We start from the raw sequence: 20563 nt of genomic DNA on the forward strand, positions 1-20563 counted from the left end.
AGACACTCCCTGAAAACATTTGCAACCCGCCTGCAGTTTTGCCGCCACTCCCCTAAAAGGTCCATGACTGTCTATCAGCTCACTAATAAATCCTCCCTGTGACGAGCGTCGCTAAGGCACCTTGGTGCGACCTTTATGCATGGGCGGTCAGCCGCTATTCGCTCAGCACCATAAATATATCGCACATCTCTGAATCAGGCTCATTTTCTCTGTGCCAGGCTGCATAGCCTTCTGTGGAGGTGACCTTGGTGAGAACTATGGTGACCCTCTGCGTGGTGTGTGCTGGTGTCACCCGTGCCCGTACAAAGCGCACTTCTAAAGGTCACATTTTAACGAGTAGTGGATTTAAATTATGGCGGTTTTACCTTTTAATTAATCTTGTAACTAACTGAACATGGGTCATGGTTGACCAGTCATGGTTACTTATGTGCATCTACCCAACAACTGTGTAGATTTACTAAGGTGGGAGTTTTTTTTAGAACTGGTGATGTTGCTGATCGCAACCAATCAGATTCTACTTAACATTTATCTAGCTGCTTCTAGAAGATAATAGATAGACTCTGATTAGTTGCTATGGGCATCATCACCAGTTCTAAATAAAACCTCCCACCCTAGTAATTTTACCCCAACATCCTCATTTTTATGAAGCACATTAAATGAGCCGGTCATCCTCCGCATATTCCGTCATTCTGCAGACTCTTTCTTGGCGTCACTCACCCTAGTGGTTTTATATAGATGCATTCAGTGCATGTTACTCACCTTCCAGCGCATTCCTCTTTAATCACGGCCAGCTGAACCAGTTTAGCCACTTCCACAGCACTTCTAGTTTCCTGGTGGCCAATCCCTGTGTTCTGCATGTATAAGAAGCACAGGAGTGTAAAAGCTGCAAATTCCACAGTCTGGAAATTCTAGTATTGCACAAGTATTTCTGCTGAGCAGGGTCATTAAGGGTACCTGGAGTTGTCACAGAGCTCAGTGTGATCCTTAAGGCCCCCCATACACAGGTCCAAAGGACAAGTCGGACCCGATTTCCTTTGAAGCTCCCAGGGAGGGCTTCACACGATTTAGCACTTGATGTGCCATTTTTTACATTCGATAAATCGCATACGATTTATCTCATGTAAAAGACTCCCGGGGAGCTACCGGCGGGGAACAGGCTGCGTTAGCGGCAGGAGGCAGATTTCAAAACTCCTATTGAAATGAATAGACGGTCGCTGATTGGCTGGGAGAGCTCTCTCAGCCAATCAGCGGCCGCCATTCATTTGAATAGGAATTTTGAAATCTCCTGCCGCTACCGCAGCCTCTCTGTCCGGTGGGGGGAGGATTGGGAGGGTCACGGAGGCACAGAGCGGGGAGAGCGCCTCTCCTTCCCGGCGCTTCCCCGCTCTGTAGACTAATGGTGTGTGCCAGCAGTGCGGCCTGCTGGCACACACCTACAGCCCTGATCGGATGCGATACATTGCGGGTGCTAAAAAGCATATATGCTGCACATATGATCTCCAGGCTCCGATCCGATGCACACGGGAACGTGCATTGGATCGGATGTCAAACACATCTGATTTGGCCTGTTTTCATCCGATGTATTGGCCCGATCCGTGGGAATCTGATGAAAACAGGTCAAATCGGACCTGTGTATGGATAGTGTCACCAGTGTAATTACCACGCTGGCTTATTAAGTGTTGCACGTTATGCTTAAAGCACTATGGGGGGCATTGCGAGATGATCGTAGCTGTGCTAAATTTAGCACAGCTACGATCAGGCACTCAGACATGCGGGGGGACGCCCAGCACAGGGATAGTCCTCCCTGCATGTCAGTGCCGCCTCCCCCCGCAGAAGTGCAAAGGCATCGCACAGCGGCGATGCCTTTGCACTTGAAGAGTAGCTCCCGACCAGCGCAGCTTTAGCATGCTGGCCGGGAGCTACCCGTCGCTCCCTGGCCCGCAGCGGCTGCGTGTGACATCACGCAGCCGCCACGGCCCCCCCCCCCCCAACGGTCCGGCCACGCCTGCGTTGGCCGAACCGCTCCCCCTAAACGGCGGCTTAACGCCGCCGTCCAGCCTCCTCCCGCCCAGCGATTGCCTCTACCTCAGAGACCATCGCTAGGCAACGACTGCTGCCATGCGCTGGCGCACTGCGGCGCTGGCGCACTGCGGCACAGCCGCATGCGTAGTTCCAACCCGATCGCTACGCTGCGACAAACTGCAGCGAGCGATCAGGTCGGAATGACCCCCTATATGATAATCGACCCTGGGCCTGATTCTCAGTCGCAATTCATGACGTCGACAGCGATTGTAAGTCCTATGTGTGTACAGCCCGCGAAGCATGCGCGGTTTGCAACAAGTCTTGTCATTTAGGCCCCTAAATTATTGTAGCGTTCTGGATCGCCGGTCACTGCGGACTATTATTACTGTGCTTTGGGTCTTTAGCGGTGTCTTATTCGCTTGTGTGACTTGACTCTTTAAATGCACCCAAACGTTTTGGGAGATCACATGTCCATCAATGAAACGCGTTTGCTAAACATCCAATCGCGGTAAGTGCCAATTTGTTTTCTTAATACGCCCGTTGATGATTGCTTTTTGAGATGAAGGCTCTTTTTCCTTCATTACTGCTTTCAGCTTCATCACCCGGAGACACCAGCAGATTATCCGCTGTGTCAGCTGTTTCTGCGGCTCCTACACGTGGTTCATGGTGATCTGCTTTTGTCACGATTATCCTTTGGCATTGTTTAAGGATACAATATGGGTCTCTCAGCGCTGCTTATTGTGCCCTATCCCATTACAGCAGGCTGCAGTGTTAATCATTTGCGAGCCTGGGCTGTATAAATTCTGTATTAACATCGGGCTCTATCACTTTCATCCCGTGAATAAATAACGCATGTATGATTTAATATTAGGAATTATACTAGAGCTTTTTTTTTTTTTTTTTAGCAGGCCTTATTAATAATTATGTTTTAAAAAGATATTATTGTTAATTGTCTCTTAAGCGCACAATCTTCAGTGCCGGTAACACCACAGTAATAATAATAAAAATGAAAGACGCCAGACCGCGGTACAGGGATATACCTGTATTTACCTGTGTAGCAGCAACGTTTCAAGATGTATTGAATGTCTTGAAGCTGCTGCTGCTCCTCTGTCTGTTGCCGCAAAGCTGCACTGTATATTGGGTTAACAAAGTAGCAATATATTCTGTATGCCAAGCACCATTATAATGGAAGCGGTTGCTTAGCAACCCAATCAGCAGTGTCCATAAAAGCAAGATAGTACACAAAAGAACTTTTACAAGGTGTGTGTATACAGCGTGCGTGTACATATGTGTGTGTATATACAGCGGTAAAATAAGTAACACATCACCATTTTTCTCAGTAAATATATTTGTAATGGGGCTATTGTAATGTAATTTTCACCAAATGTCAGCAACAACCCATGCAATCCACACATGCAACGAAATCAGACCATAGATGTCCAGAAAGTAAGTGTATGTGTAATAATGTGGAATGACACAAGGAAAAAGTATTGAACACATGACGAAAGGGAGGTGCAAAAAGGCATGGAACGCCGGGACACCAGCTGACCTGTCTCCGTAGTTACAGAGCAATCCTGCCCCTTAGTGCAAATTAAAGAACGTCATTTCACCATAAACCGGCCACGACCAGGTGGTCCTGGCAAGATTCCTGACAGAGGAGTGAAATTAATTATCAGAAGAGTTGTCCGAGAGCTAAGGACCACTTGTGGAGAGCTTCGGAAAGACCTGGAATTAGCAGGTACAATTGTTATAAAGAAAGCAATAAGTAATGGCCTGTATGTAATGCCCTCAACCGCCATGGCCTGTATGTAATGCCCTCAACCGCCATGGCCTGTATGTAATGCCCTCAACCGCCATGGCCTGTATGTAATGCCCTCAACCGCCATGGCCTGTACGTAATGCCCTCAACCGCCATGGCCTGTATGTAATGCCTTCAACCGCCATGGCCTGTATGTAATGCCTTCAACCGCCATGGCCTGTATGTAATGCCTTCAACCGCCATGGCCTGTATGTAATGCCCTCAACCGCCATGGCCTGTATGTAATGCCCTCAACCGCCATGGCCTGTATGTAATGCATTCAACCGCCATGGCCTGTATGTAATGCCCTCAACCGCCATGGCCTGTATGTAATGCCCTCAACCGACATGGCCTGTACGTAATGCCCTCAACCGCCATGGCCTGTATGTAATGCCTTCAACCGCCATGGCCTGTATGTAATGCCTTCAACCGCCATGGCCTGTATGTTATGCCCTCAACCGCCATGGCCTGTATGTAATGCCCTCAACCGACATGGCCTGTACGTAATGCCCTCAACCGCCATGGCCTGTATGTAATGCCCTCAACCGCCATGGCCTGTATGTAATGCCCTCAACCGACATGGCCTGTACGTAATGCCCTCAACCGCCATGGCCTGTATGTAATGCCCTCAACCGCCATGGCCTGTATGTAATGCCCTCAACCGCCATGGCCTGTATGTAATGCATTCAACCGCCATGGCCTGTATGTAATGCCTTCAACCGCCATGGCCTGTATGTAATGCCCTCAACCGCCATGGCCTGTATGTAATGCCCTCAACCGACATGGCCTGTACGTAATGCCCTCAACCGCCATGGCCTGTACGTAATGCCCTCAACCGCCATGGCCTGTATGTAATGCCCTCAACCGCCATGGCCTGTATTTTCAGCACACGGTACTGGCATACTTCATATGATGGAAGGAAGGATGAATGGAAAAATGTACCGAGACATTCTTGATAAAAATCTGCTGCCATCTACCAGGATGCTGAAGATGAAACGAGGGTGGACATTTCAGCAAGACAATGACCCCAGTCACATAGCCAAGGACACTCTCAACTGGTTTCAGAGAAAGAAAATAAACCTGCTAGAATGGCCCAGCCAATCACCTGACCTGAATCCAATTGAAAATCTATGGAAAGAACTAAAAGATCAGAGTACATAGAAGAGGCCACGGAACCTTCAAGAGTAATGGGCCAATATCACACCTGAGCAATGCATGCAACTACTGTAGTTTCTCCACTCAGGAGGCGTCTTGAAGCTGTCAATCCCAACAAAGGCTTTTGTATGAAGTATTAAATACATTTCAGTAATCGTGTTCAATACTTTTCCCCTGTGTAATTTCACATTATTACACGTAATTTATAGACATTTCCTTGCATGTGTTGATTGTATGGGTTGTTGCTAACAATTTGTGAAAAATGCATTACAATATCCCTATTCCAAATATATTTACTGAGAAAAATGTTTGTGTGTGTGTATATATACAGGAGACCGCCGGTCACAATACCGGCACCTACATCCCGTCCCCTCACAATCCCTACAGTCGACATGCCGACTAACAGGGATTATTCCCACTCGTGGGTGCCCCCTCCCCGCCCCCCCCGCCGGACATCTCCCGATGCCAACCCGACCTTACCAACATTCTAGTTAGTTAAGGTGTGTACACACGGTGAGATTTCTCCTTTCGATTTTGACTATATAGTCAAAATCTTAAGGAAAGTTAGTGCAAATCGCAAGGTGTTAGCCTCTTTGCGATCCCGATGCGCACTACAGCGGGGTCGGTATCGCAAGGCTAGATAGACTGTGTCGGCAAGTCAATCTTGACTATCTAGTGTACTATCTAGTACAAAGTACAGTAAAAATTGGCGCTTAGTCAAAATCATACATTTGGCCTAATTCAGACCTTTTTGCAGCGCTGCGATCAGATAGTCGCCGCTCACGGGGGGAGTGTATTTTTGCTTTGCAAGTGTGCGATCGCATGTGCAGCCAAGCAGTACAAAAAAAGTTTTGTGCAGTTTCTGAGTAGCTCAGAACTTACTCAGCCGCTGTGATCACTTCAGCCTCTCTGGTCCCGGAATTGACGTCAGACACCCGCCCTGTAAACGCTTGGGAACGCTTGCGTTTTTCCAACCACTCCCAGAAAACGGTCAGTCACCCACAAACGCCCTCTTCCTGTCAATCACCGTGCGATCGGCTGTGCAATAGGATTCTTCGTAAAACCCATCGCACAGCAACGATCCGCTTTGTACCCATGCGATGTGCGTGCACATTGCGGTGCATACGCATGCGCAGTTCTGACCTGATCGCAGCGCAGCAAAAAAACCTAGCGTGTGATCAGGTCTGAATTACCCCCATAGTCAAAATCTTGCCTACCTGGGCACTGGGGGAGTTCAAGGGAATTCGTATAGTTAAAATGGGGCATAGCCAGGATCTCACCGTGTGTACACACCTTTATAGATTTCTTGTTAGTGTTACACTCTGGCACACCCAATGATACATACAGATGGGTCGTCCGTTGACTTGCCTCTTTGTGTGACTAGGCGCGCCCACCTGGCGGACGGATCGCCTAGTCACGTAGGAGGGCACACCTGCGACTAGGCAGGGGAAGATAACGCTGGCCCCATCTGTAGTCCACGTGTGTACCTACAGTTTTTGCCACGTGTGGCCACGACAGTATGGTGGTGAAATATTTGATTTCTTGCTGTTAAGCTACGGCAGGGTTAGTACAAGTACAACACGCTGTGGGAAGTGTGTAATGACAAGAACTTCTGCCTATACAGTAATAAAACACAAAATAATACTAAATTCATGCATCTAAATTGTTTCTTTGTGATTTACGGTGCTATCTGATGTCTTAATGTATACTGTAGTTACCGTGAGCTGCAGGTCATGGTGACATAAGGTAATAATGGCCTATTGTTCTCTCCCTGTAACAGTAGCTGGCAGACTCGCCGGTTTGATGATATAATGCCAGTTAGTTAGCCAGAGGAGCTTGGAATGGCCATGAAATATCAGTCTAGCAATTCTGCGGTCCTGAGGAAGGGGCTACAGAGTATGGGAACTTGCGGACCTTTTTAGAATATTAGAGAGAATCATTGCTAGAAGATGACTTGGCTGAGACCCAGGATGAGTAATGGCAATGGGGGTTATATGCAGGGTGGTATTAAACGCCATTAACAAGTAATTACAGTACCATCCAAAAAAAAGGTTTTATCCCCAATGTTAATATGTAGTCTGACAGTCTGAAGACTCCTTGGTGGTGATAATCTTGCAGAAGGTCCATTGTCCTGATTGGCTGATCACTCTGCCTCCTGCTTTCCACTTACTGTTGGGTGATGATGAAATACGGAGGAGAGTGTTTAGTCGGATTCGTTCTTTCTCTTCTTCTACACCAAGACAGAGAGGCAAGGACTCCCCAGCCCGTACATTCAGTGATAGTCACATTTCTTTACATGGAATAAAATGTTATTTGACTATTTCTGTAATACAGATTTTATGCATAATTGGGAAAGTCACAATTCTGGTTTTTGCATTAAACGTTTGCTAAACATACAATCACCTATCACCTTGTATCTATACGTAACTATCTTATTAAGTCATCTAAAGCCAAGTCTGAACTTCACACCCTAACAATACTACCCCATGCGATCCTCACTCCTATGCTATAAAGCAGTGTGATTATTAGAACCGTCTCATTTGCACACAACAGTCTTGTAAAACAGTATCTGGCACCATATATCTCCTGCCAGGAACTGATGATGCTTTTAGGTTAAATGTCCTTTTCCTCTTTGAAGGCTGTAGTAATAGCAGTCAGTACTATTAACTGAAGCGTTATTTATGTCTCCTTTAGATAGTTTGGTGTTGAAACAATGTACTCCAATGTTTTTATATCATTACAAGTGCTCCCAGATCTCTGTCAGAATTTGTAATGCAGACACCGAGAGTCACTGGACTGTCACACTGTACACCCCTACCCCTGTGTGTGACACCCTGTACTCCCCTACCTCTGTGTGTGTGTGTGTGTGTGTGTGTGTGTGTGTGTGTGTGTGTGTTATACCCTGTATCCCACCCCTCCACGTATATGACAGTGCCCCCCCACCTGTGTGTGACACCCTGTACTCCCCTACTTCTGTGTGTGTGTTATACCCTGTATCCCACCCCTCCACGTATATGACAGTGCCCCCCCCCCCACCTGTGTGTGACACCCTGTACTCCCCTACTTCTGTGTGTGTGTTATACCCTGTATCTCCCCCCTCTACGTATATGACAGTGCCCCCCCCCACCTGTGTGTGACACCCTGTACTCCCCTACTTCTGTGTGTGTGTGTTATACCCTGTATCCCACCCCTCCGTGTATATGACAGTGCCCCCCCCCACCTGTGTGTGACACCCTGTACTCCCCTACTTCTGTGTGTGTGTGTTATACCCTGTATCTCCCCCCTCTACGTATATGACAGTGCCCCCCCCCCCTGTGTGTGACACCCTGTACTCCCCTACTTCTGTGTGTGTGTGTTATACCCTGTATCCCACCCCTCCGTGTATATGACAGTGCCCCCCCCCACCTGTGTGTGACACCCTGTACTCCCCTACTTCTGTGTGTGTGTGTTATACCATGTATCTCCCCCCTCTACGTATATGACAGTGCCCCCCCCTGTGTGTGACACCCTGCACTCCCCTACTTCTGTGTGTGTGTGTTATACCCTGTATCCCACCCCTCTGTGTATATGACAGTGCCCCCCCCCCCCACCTGTGTGTGACACCCTGTACTCCCCTACTTCTTTGTGTGTGTGTTATACCATGTATCTCCCCCCTCTACGTATATGACAGTGCCCCCCCCCTGTGTGTGACACCCTGCACTCCCCTACTTCTGTGTGTGTGTGTTATACCCTGTATCCCCCCCCTCCACGTATATGACAGTGCCCCCCCACCTGTGTGTGACACCCTGTACTCCCCTACTTCTGTGTGTGTGTGTGTTATACCCTGTATCCCCCCCCTCCACGTATATGACAGTGCCCCCCCCCCCCTGTGTGTGACACCCTGTACTCCCCTACTTCTGTGTGTGTGTTATACCCTGTATCCCACCCCTCCGTGTATATGACAGTGCCCCCCCCCCTGTGTGTGACACCCTGTACTCCCCTACTTCTGTGTGTGTGTGTTATACCCTGTATCCCACCCCTCCGTGTATATGACAGTGCCCCCCCACCTGTGAGTGACACCCTGTACTCCCCTACTTCTGTGTGTGTGTGTTATACCCTGTATTCCCCCCCTCCACGTATATGACAGTGCTCCCCCACCTGTGTGTGACACCCTGTACTCCCCTACTTCTGTGTGTGTGTTATACCCTGTATCCCCCCCTCCACGTATATGACAGTGCCCCCCCACCTGTGTGTGACACCCTGTACTCCCCTACTTCTGTGTGTGTGTTATACCCTGTATCCCCCCCTCCACGTATATGACAGTGCCCCCCCCCTGTGTGTGACACCCTGTACTCCCCTACTTCTGTGTGTGTGTATTATACCCTGTATCCCACCCCTCCACGTATATGATTGTGCCCCCCCCACCTGTGTGTGACACCCTGTACTCCCCTACTTCTGTGTGTGTGTTATACCCTGTATCTCCCCCCTCTACGTATATGACAGTGCCCCCCCCCCACCTGTGTGTGACACCCTGTACTCCCCTACTTCTGTGTGTGTGTGTTATACCCTGTATCCCCCCCCTCCACGTATATGACAGTGCCCCGCCACCTGTGTGTGACACCCTGTACTCCCCTACTTCTGTGTGTGTGTGTTATACCCTGTATCCCACTCCTCCACGTATATGACAGTGCCCCCCCCACCTGTGTGTGACACCCTGTACTCCCCTACTTCTGTGTGTGTGTTATACCCTGTATCTCCCCCCTCTACGTATATGACAGTGCCCCCCCACCTGTGTGTGACACCCTGTACTCCCCTACTTCTGTGTGTGTGTGTGTTATACCCTGTATCCCACCCCTCCTTGTATATGACAGTGCCCCCCCCCACCTGTGTGTGACACCCTGTACTCCCCTACTTCTGTGTGTGTGTGTTATACCCTGTATCCCCCCCTCCACGTATATGACAGTGCCCCCCCCACCTGTGTGTGACACTCTGTACTCCCCTACTTCTGTGTGTGTGTTATACCCTGTATCCCACCCCTCCACGTATATGACAGTGCCCCCCCCACCTGTGTGTGACACCCTGTACTCCCCTTCCCCTGTACGTGTGTTTGTGACACCTTGTACCCCCACCCTAACCGTGTGTCACCCTATACCCCCACTCTACCTACCCCTGTGTGTGCGTGTGTGTCACCCTGTATTTCCCCTCTCTGTAGAAAGCCAGCAAAAGCTGGCGTTACCCTATAGAAGCCCATGGGCTTTCTTTCCGCATTGGTGCTGTCCGATGCCTCTCAGCATCTCCTGTGGCATATGTGCTGAGGGACCCGCGAGTCATAAACCAGGAAGTCCAGGGACCGGCGGCCATACCAAAGGGCAGGTCTTATTGGGAGAGCTCCCTTGGCAATACTACTTGCATATGTTAGTACATATAGTATCGGCACGATATGTGGCGGGATGTACTGCAAGAGGTTGGTACATCCCGCCCTGAGTCTATTATCGGCAAGGATCAGATATTTCGTACATCTCCATTGGTCCTTTTCCATTTGGGCAGTGTTTGCTGAATAGTGGTACCTGAGGAGTACCAGGGCCCGGGACTACTTATATTGACAGTGGTTGAGGATGTATTGGGGGCCGGCCTTTCCGTCTTATGGAGCTGAGAGCTGGGCAATGCAGTGGCTGGAAGCAGCTCAAGGACAGTACAGTGAAGGGGTCAGTCTGACTAAGGGGGCCATTCAGACCTGATCGCACACAGGCAGGGAGGGGCCAATCGCTGTGCATAGGTACGACCGCTTGTGCAGAGAGCTGCCTCCGCACAGCTCAGGACTTACTCAGCCATTGCGATGATCCTGGACGGAGCTGACGTCAGGATTCCTCCCTGGAAACGGCCGGGCATGCCTGCGTTTTCCTGGACACTCCCTGAAAATGGTGAGTTGCCGCCCTCGAACGCCTTCTTCCTGTCAATCTTCTTGCGATCGCCACTGCAATCGCTTTCTTCGTAGATTCCGTTGTGGTCCGGCGACCCCCGATGCGGACCGCACGCATGCGTTGTTCAGACCCGATCGTACGGCTGCAAAAAAATGCAGCATGCAATCGTGTCTGAATGACCCTCTAAGGTCCTGAGAAAGACACAATCTGAGCAGGGGTGAACCATTTGTGCAGAGCTGAGGGGCTTTGCTTCTGTCAGCACCAGCTACTCCTGCATACGGGTTGGGATGGATATCCCCCCCGCACAGCCTAACCCTAACACTCCCCGGTGGCGCCTAATCCTAACTCACCCTCTCCGCAGCCTAAAAGTAACTCTCCCCCCTGCATCCTAACCTTCCCCAGGGGTGCCTAACCCTAACCTCCCCCCGCAGCCTAAACCAACGCCCCCCCCCCACCCCCCGCAGCCTAAACCTAACCCCCCTCGGCTTCGTAGTGATTGGGATTTCGGCGCCGGCATTCCGTTACGTGTCGGGATTCCGGCGTCGGCTTTTTGACAGCCGTTATCCTGACCGCCAGGATCCTAACCTGATCCCCTGCATTCAGCACCGGATTGGCACATCTCTACTGGTCATAGGCCAAGTGGACCCAATCAGGGGTGCATGTGTACTAAGAATTGGAGAGACATAGGGGTATATGCAATTCACGGCGAATCGCTGCAATTTTTCGCCGTTTTTTAATTCGACTCAATTCGCCAGGTGAATTCCGGCAGGTGGCTGCCGGAATTCACCATATTCAATGAAAAACGGATTCGCCAGAATCGCGGGCGAAAATCGGCCGATTTGGCGGATTTTGCCGCGATTTTAAAAAACTGGAAAAACCCGGAAAAAAAAATGGCGTGGGGTCCCCCCTCCAAAGCATAACCAGCCTCGGGCTCTTCGAGCTGGTCCTGGTTCTAAAAATGCAGGGGAAAAATTGGGCAGGGATCCCCCGTATTTTTAAAACCAGCACCGGGCTCTGCGCCTGGTGCTGGTGCCAAAAATACGGGGGACAAAAAGAGTAGGGGTCCCCCGTATTTTTAACACCAGCATCGGGCTCCACTAGCTGGACAGATAATGCCACAGCCGGGGGTCACTTTTATGCCGTGCCCTGCGGCCGTGGCATTAACTACCCAACTAGTCACCCCTGGCCGGGGTACCCTGGGGGAGTGGGGACCCCTACAATCAAGGGGTTCCCCCCCCCCTCAGCCACCCAAGGGCCAGGGGTGAAGCCCGAGGCTGTCCCCCCCCATCCAATGGCCCTTGGGTGGCTGGGGGGGGGGACCCCTTGATTGAAGGGGTCCCCACTCCCCCAGGGTACCCCGGCCAGGGGTGACTAGTTGGATATTTAATGCCACGGCCGCAGGGCACGGCATAAAAGTGACCCCCGGCTGTGGCATTATCTGTCCAGCTAGTGGAGCCCGATGCTGGTGTTAAAAATACGGGGGACCCCTACTCTTTTTGTCCCCCGTATTTTTGGCACCAGCACCAGGCGCAGAGCCCGGTGCTGGTTTTAAAAATACGGGGGATCCCCTGTCAATTTTTCCCCCGCATTTTTAGAACCAGGACCAGCTCGAAGAGCCCGAGGCTGGTTATGCTTTGGAGGGGGGACCCCACGCCATTTTTTTTTAAGGATTTTACCGTTCCAGCAATAAAAAAAAAAAAAAAATATTTAAAAAAATATATAAATAATATTTGTGCCTCCCAAAAAAAAAAAAAAAAGTACCTAATCCCTTCTAATATAAATAGATATGCTATTCCTAAAAAAAAAAACACCAAAAAAAACATGTTTAAATTTTTTTTTATTGTTTTCACCCTCCAAAGTGTGGCGGATTGAAAATGACGAATTTGCTGTCTAAAAGCACTGCTGTCGAATTTCCAAACTTGAATTGAATATGCTTTGGTCGAATTGCAGCACTTGTATCATTGCAGAAAAGTCGAATTTGCAAAAATTCGAATTTCAAAAAGTCGAATTTTGAAAGTCCGTTTTTTGGTCGGAAAGCACTGAATTGCATAGGCGATTTTTTTTTTTGGTCGAAAATGACCCGAAATTCGACAATTTCGGGAATTCGACCGCAATTGCATATACCCCATAAAGCGGCCTAACTTCCATGTTACAGGCTGTGTTTAGAAAATGATTGCTGGGATCTGATTGGTTGGTAGTTTATATCTCTCCACTTTACCACTCTCCAAGACTTACTACATATGCCCCAGTATCACTCATGTGAGGCTTTCTTGATCATGACCCGCCCTTCTCCGTATCCCGTCCAGCTGCCACTTAGCAGCTGTTGTCTCCATTAACCTGCCAGCTATCTATATTACAAATAAAGGTTATAGAAACAGTCCATATAGCAACATTTTGCACATACAGTCCAAAATAAAAGGAGATTACAATAGCTCCTAAGCCCACCCTTTTCATAAAAGACTAGACAGGTCTTTTCCCTAAGCCTTGGAGAGAGATAAAGTGGAGAGAGATAAAGTACCAGCCAATCAGCTCCTAACTGCCATGTTACAGGCTGTTTCTGAAAAACGACAGGAGCTGATTGGCTGGTACTTTATCTATGTCCATTTCTCTGACGTCCTAGTGGATGCTGGAAACTCCGTAAGGACCATGGGGAATAGACTGGCTCCGCAGGAGACTGGGCACTCTAAGAAATAATTAGGACTACTGGTGTGCACTGGCTCCTCCCTCTATGCCCCTCCTCCAGACCTCAGTTAGAATCTGTGCCCGGCTCGAGCTGGTTGCACACTAGGGGCTCTCCTGAGCTTCTAGTAAAGAAAGTATTTATTAGGTTTTTTATTTTCAGTGAGATCTGCTGGCAACAGACTCACTGCTACGAGGGACTTAGGGGAGAGAAGCGAACCTACCTGCTTGCAGCTAGCTTGGGCTTCTAGGCTACTGGACACCATTAGCTCCAGAGGGATCGAACACAGGCCCAGCCTCGGTCGTCCGGTCCCGGAGCCGCGCCGCCGTCCCCCTTGCAGAGCCAGAAGTAAGAAGAACGTCCTGGAAATCGGCGGCTGAAGACTCCGGTCTTCATTAAGGTAGCGCACAGCACTGCAGCTGTGCGCCATTGCTCCCTATGCACACCACATACTCCGGTCACTGATGGGTGCAGGGCGCTGGGGGGGGGGCGCCCTGGGCTGCAATTAGAGTACCTTAAATTGGCAAAACAACACATAATATAGTCTAATAAACTATATATGTGTAAAAATCCCCTTCCATAATATTAATAAAAGAGCGGGAGAAGCCCGCCGAAAAAGGGGCGGGGATATCTCCCTCAGCACACTGGCGCCATTTCCTCTTCACAGCTCCGGTGGAAGACAGCTCCCCAGGCTCTCCCCTGCAGTTTCCAGGCTCAAAGGGTAAAAAAGAGAGGGGGGGGGGCACTAAATTTAGGCGCAAAACTGTATGTATAGCTGCTATAGGGAAAATCACTTTGTGTAGTGTGAATCCCTGTTTATATAGCGCTGTGGTGTGTGCTGGCATACTCTCTCTCTGTCTCCCCAAAGGACTTGGTGGAGTCCTGTCCTCAGTCAGAGCATTCCCTGTGTGTGTGCGGTGTGTCGGTACGGCTGTGTCGACATGTTTGATGAGGAGGCTTATGTGGAGGCGGAGCAGGTGCCGATAAATGTGATGTCACCCCCTGCGGGGTCGACACCAGAGTGGATGGATATGTGGAAGGTTTTACACGACAGTGTCAACTCCTTACATAAAAGGTTCGATGACATAACAGCTGTGGGACAGCCGGCTTCTCAGCCAGTGCCTGCCCAGGCGTCTCAAAGGCCATCAGGGGCTCAAAAACACCCGCTACCTCAGATGGCAGACACTGATGTCGACACGGAGTCTGACTCCAGTGTCGACGACGACGAGACTAATGTACATTCCACTAGGGCCATCCGTTGCATGATTACGGCAATGAAAAATGTGTTGCACATTTCTGACATTAACCCAGGTAGCACTAAAAAGGGTATTATGTTTGGGGAGAAAAAGCAACCAGTGGTTTTTCCCCCATCAGATGAGTTGAATGAAGTGTGTGAAGAAGCGTGGGCTTCCCCTGATAAAAAACTAGTGATTTCTAAAAAATTACTGATGGCGTACCCTTTCCCGTCAGAGGACAGGGTACGTTGGGAGACATCCCCGAGGGTGGATAAAGCGCTCACACGCTTGTCAAAAAAGGTGGCACTACCGTCTCAGGATACGGCCGCCTTAAAGGAGCCTGCGGATAGAAAGCAGGAGGCTATCCTGAAGTCTGTATATACACACTCAGGTACTATACTGAGACCTGCAATTGCTTCAGCATGGATGTGTAGTGCTGCTGCAGCGTGGTCTGATACCCTGTCAGATATTATTGATTCCCTGGACAGGGACACTATATTGCTAACCATAGAGCATATTAAAGACGTAGTCTTATATATGAGAGATGCACAGAGGGATATTTGCCGGCTGGCATCTAGAATTAATGCAATGTCCATTTCTGCCAGGAGAGTATTATGGACTCGGCAGTGGACAGGTGATGCGGATTCTAAAAGGCACATGGAGGTTTTGCCTTACAAGGGTGAGGAATTGTTTGGGGATGGTCTCTCGGACCTCGTTTCCACAGCAACAGCTGGGAAGTCGAAATTTTTACCTCAGGTTCCCTCACAGCCTAAGAAAGCACCGTATTATCAGGTACAGTCCTTTCGGCCTCAGAAAGTCAAGCGGGTTAAAGGCGCGTCCTTTCTGCCCAAAGGCAGGGGTAGAGGGAAAAAGCTGCACCATACAGCCAGTTCCCAAGAACAAAAATCCTCCCCTGCTTCCACTAAATCCACCGCATGACGCTGGGGCTCCACTGGTGGAGCCAGGTGCGGTGGGGGCCCGTCTCCGGAACTTCAGCGACCAGTGGGTTCGCTCACAGGTGGATCCCTGGGTTCTACAAGTGGTATCTCAGGGATACAAGCTGGAATTCGAGACGTCTCCCCCTCGCCGTTACCTCAAATCAGCCTTGCCAGCTACTCCCCAGGACAGGGAGGTAGTGCTGGCGGCAATTCACAAGCTGTACCTCCAGCAGGTGATAATAAAAGTTCCCCTCCTTCAACAGGGACGGGGTTACTATTCCACAATGTTTGTGGTACCGAAACCAGACGGTTCGGTGAGACCCATTCTAAATTTGAAATCCTTGAACACTTATATAAGGAGGTTCAAGTTCAAAATGGAATCGCTCAGGGCGGTTATTGCAAGCCTGGAAGAAGGGGATTACATGGTATCACTGGACATCAAGGATGCTTACCTGCATGTCCCCATTTACCCACCTCACCAGGTGTACCTCCGTTTTGTGGTACAAGACTGCCATTACCAATTCCAGACGTTGCCGTTTGGTCTGTCCACGGCACCGAGGGTATTTACCAAGGTACTGGCCGAAATGATGATACTCCTTCGAAAGAAGGGAGTTATAATTATCCCATACTTGGACGATCTCCTTATAAAGGCGAGGTCCAGGGAGCAGTTGTTGGTCGGAGTAGCACTATCTCAGGAAGTGCTACAACAGCACGGCTGGATTCTGAATATTCCAAAGTCGCAGCTGGTTCCTACGACGCGTCTGCTGTTCCTGGGTATGATTCTGGACACAGAACAGAAGAAGGTGTTTCTCCCGGAGGAGAAGGCCAAGGAGTTGTCATCTCTGGTCAGAGACCTCCTAAAACCAAAACAGGTGTCGGTGCATCACTGCACGCGAGTCCTGGGAAATATGGTAGCTTCTTACGAGGCAATTCCATTCGGCAGGTTCCATGCAAGGATCTTTCAGTGGGATCTGTTAGACAAGTGGTCCGGATCGCATCTTCAGATGCATCGGCTGATCACCCTGTCCCCGAGGGCCAGGGTGTCTCTGTTGTGGTGGCTGCAGAGTGCTCATCTTCTAGAGGGCCGCAGATTCGGCATACAGGACTGGGTCCTGGTGACCACGGATGCAAGCCTCCGAGGTTGGGCGGCAGTCACTCAGGGAAGAAACTTCCAAGGACAATGGTCGAGTCAGGAGGCTTCCCTACACATAAATATTCTGGAACTAAGGGCCATTTACAATGCCCTAAGTCAGGCAAGACCCCTGCTTCAAAACCAGCCAGTGCTGATTCAGTCAGACAACATCACGGCGGTAGCCCATGTAAACCGACAGGGCGGCACAAGAAGCAGGATGGCGATGGCAGAAGCCACAAGGATTCTCCGATGGGCGGAAAATCACGTGATAGCACTGTCAGCAGTGTTCATTCCGGGAGTGGACAACTGGGAAGCAGACTTCCTCAGCAGGCACGACCTCCACCCGGGAGAGTGGGGACTTCATCCAGAAGTCTTCCAATTGATTGTAAATCGTTGGGAAAGGCCACAGGTGGACATGATGGCGTCCCGCCTCAACAAAAAGCTAAAAAGATATTGCGCCAGGTCAAGGGACCCTCAGGCAATAGCTGTGGACGCTCTAGTGACACCGTGGGTGTACCAGTCGGTTTATGTGTTCCCTCCTCTTCCTCTCATACCAAAGGTGCTGAGGATAATAAGAAAGAGAGGAGTAAGAACTATAGTCATCGTTCCGGATTGGCCAAGAAGGGCTTGGTACCCGGAACTACAGGAAATGATCTCAGAGGACCCTTGGCCTCTGCCTCTCAGACAGGACCTGCTACAGCAGGGGCCCTGTCTGTTCCAAGACTTACCGCGGCTGCGTTTGACGGCATGGCGGTTGAACGCCGGATCCTGATGGAAAAGGGCATTCCGGTTGAAGTCATTCCTACGCTGATAAAAGCTAGGAAAGATGTGACAGCAAAACATTATCACCGCATATGGCGAAAATATGTTGCTTGGTGTGAAGGCTATGTAGGCCCCCACAGAAGAATTTCAGCTGGGTCGATTTCTGCACTTCCTACAGTCAGGAGTGACTATGGGCCTAAAATTGGGATCCATTGAAGTCCAGATTTCGGCCCTGTCTATTTTCTTTCAAAAAGAACTGGCTTCACTGCCTGAAGTTCAGACGTTTGTTAAGGGAGTGCTGCATATTCAGCACCCTTTTGTGCCCCCAGTGGCACCTTGGGATCTCAACGTTGTGTTGGATTTCCTAAAATCACATTGGTTTGAGCCACTTCAGACCGTGGAATTAAAATATCTCACGTGGAAAGTGGTCATGCTTTTGGCCTTGGCTTCGGCTAGGCGGGTGTCAGAATTGGCGGCTTTGTCCTGTAAAAGCCCCTATCTGATCTTCCATATGGATAGAGCAGAATTGAGGACTCGTCCCCAATTCCTCCCTAAGGTGGTATCAGCGTTTCATTTGAACCAACCTATTGTGGTGCCTGCGGCTACTCGGGACTTGGAGGCTTCCAAGTTGCTGGACGTAGTCCGGGCCCTGAAAATCTATGTTTCCAGGACGGCTAGAGTCAGAAAGACTGACTCGCTGTTTATCCTGCATGCACCCAACAAGCTGGGTGCTCCTGCTTCTAAGCAGACTATTGCTCGCTGGATCTGCTCCACGATTCAACTTGCACATTCTGCGGCTGGACTGTGGCATCCTAAATCAGTAAAAGCCCATTCCACGAGGAAGGTGGGCTCTTCTTTGGCGGCTGCCCGAGGGGTCTCGGCTTTACAACTTTGCCAAGCTGCTACCTGGTCGGGATCAAACACGTTTGCAAAATTCTACAAGTTTGATACCCTGGCTGAGGAGGACCTTGAGTTTGCTCATTCGGTGCTGCAGAGTCATCCGCACTGTCCCGTCCGTTTGGGAGCTTTGGTTTAATCCCCATGGTCCTTACGGAGTTCCCAGCATCCACTAGGACGTCAGAGAAAATAAGAATTTACTCACCGGTAATTCTATTTCTCGTAGTCCGTAGTGGATGCTGGGCGCCCTTCCCAAGTGCGGATTGTCTGCAATACTTGTATATAGTTATTGCCTAACTAAAGGGTTATTGTTATGAGCCATCTGTTTAGTGAGGCTCAGTTGTTATTCATACTGTTAACTGGGTATAGTATCACGAGTTGTACGGTGTGATTGGTGTGGCTGGTATGAGTCTTACCCGGGATTCCAAATCCTTTCCTTGTTGTGTCAGCTCTTCCGGGCACAGTTTCCCTAACTGAGGCATAGAGGGAAGAGCCAGTGCACACCAGTAGTCCTAATTCTTTCTTAGAGTGCCCAGTCTCCTGTGGAGCCCGTCTATTCCCCATGGTCCTTACGGAGTTCCCAGCATCCACTACGGACTACGAGAAATAGATTTACAGGTGAGTAAATTCTTATTTTTCTCCAAGGCTTAGTACATAAGTGAGTATTTTAGGCATCCCCAAAACATTGGGTTGAAAGTACGCATGTATGCATGTAAATATGGGTGTTGGCAAAACACAGGCCATTAAGGTGTTGTTTTTTGACACACCTGATAACCACCTGCCCTGGTTGCCTATAGCTGCTACAACATACAAACAGTGAGCCAGATCTGGCTATCTGGGCCAAATTCCTAGTACAATAACACATTTCCTTCATAGTTTCCATTTTCTAGCGCTGCTGGGCAATCTTGAATACCCCGCAGTGCAGGATCTCCTACTAGGCAAGTGCCTAGGGGCGGCACCTGCTGGGGTCGGCACACCAGTCCCCCCCCCCCCCCCCCCCCCCCCCAAACCAGAGGAACAGCACAGCAGTCCCCTTTCTCCTCCTCGTGTCAGAGCTAGCTGGACGCAGCCCTCCCACCCGTTCGTCCACTTCCTGCGGGCCGCACTCCACCCCCCCCCCCCCCTCGCAGCTACTTACTTGACACTAGGGAGGAAGAGCCGGGAGCCGAGGGATAGGAGCCAGCGTGGATGGGGGTGAGACACAGACACACACACACACACACACACACACACACACACACACACACACACACACACAGAGTCTCTCTCTCTTTCTCACCTGGTGCAATGTGTATAGGAGACTACCTGGTGCAATGTGTATAAGGGGCTACCTGGTGCAGCGTGTATAAGGGGCTACCTGGTGCAGCGTGTATAAGGGGCTACCTGGTGCAGCGTGTATAAGGGGCTACCTGGTGCAGCGTGTATAAGGGGCTACCTGGTGCAGCGTGTATAAGGGGCTACCTGGTGCAGCGTGTATAAGGGGCTACCTGGTGCAACGTGTATGAGGCTACCTGGTGCAACGTGTATGAGGGGCCACCTGGTGCAACGTGTATAAGGGGCTACCTGGTGCAACGTGTATAAGGGGCTACCTGGTGCAGCATGTATAAGGGGCTACCTGGTGCAACGTGTATAAGGGGCTACCTGGTGCAACGTGTATAACGGACTCGACCTGCCGCAACGTGTATAACGGGCTCGACCTGGCGCAATGTGTATAAGAAGCTCTACCTGGCGCAATATGTACACAGCAGTAACCCGTCTCCCCCGCGTGCCTGCATCAGAGCAGCACTGCATTCTCCACTCCTGCTGCCGCATCAGAGCAGCAGCGGATGGTGGACGGATGGACAGGCGAGTTTGGAGGAATGGCTGTAGAGGCACCGAGCACCAGAGCAAAGGTACAGCTGATGAGTTATTAAGCCCTGTAAACAGGGGAGGAGGGGGGGTTTGGATGTTCAGCGGCCGATATCATTGTGCTTGGGGAGGGGGGCGGACAGTATCATTGTGCCTAGGGGAGGCCTGACCCTTAAATCTGGCTCTGCCAGTAGAT

At 50.1% G+C, this 20563-nt stretch overlaps 1 protein-coding gene across 1 annotated transcript in view; it reads left to right on the top strand.

Moving 5' to 3' along the window:
• FAM3B (FAM3 metabolism regulating signaling molecule B) overlaps nt 1–20563 on the top strand; it is a 142644-nt gene that overhangs the window by 66157 nt on the left and 55924 nt on the right. The window lies entirely within an intron of this gene.

The sequence above is a fragment of the Pseudophryne corroboree genome, chromosome 2 (genome assembly GCF_028390025.1).
Source record: "Pseudophryne corroboree isolate aPseCor3 chromosome 2, aPseCor3.hap2, whole genome shotgun sequence".
NCBI classification, from domain to species: Eukaryota; Metazoa; Chordata; class Amphibia; order Anura; family Myobatrachidae; genus Pseudophryne; species Pseudophryne corroboree.